Source organism: Etheostoma cragini, unplaced genomic scaffold (genome assembly GCF_013103735.1).
Source record: "Etheostoma cragini isolate CJK2018 unplaced genomic scaffold, CSU_Ecrag_1.0 ScbMSFa_841, whole genome shotgun sequence".
NCBI classification, from domain to species: Eukaryota; Metazoa; Chordata; class Actinopteri; order Perciformes; family Percidae; genus Etheostoma; species Etheostoma cragini.
The window spans coordinates 1,271-1,503 of record NW_023269474.1 but is presented as its reverse complement, the minus strand read 5'-3'; positions in this window follow the sequence as shown (position 1 = coordinate 1,503).

Below are 233 nucleotides of genomic sequence, written 5' to 3'. Positions count from 1 at the left end.
TCGTATAACTCATGTTGTCAGTTCACTTAAGCCTGTTTTGGGTCTGTAGTTCTTCACATTTAAAGTAAGTTAGCTAGTGGTTTTGGTGTGGTCTTCACCTGTTAGCTAGGTTAGCTAGGTTAGCTAGGTTTCCCGTTGATCTTAATGAAGCATCAACACTTTCACTAGCTTTATTCGCATGAGTTCCTTTTTTTTCAGATACTGTGATTCAATTGACAAGTGGATGGAAATTT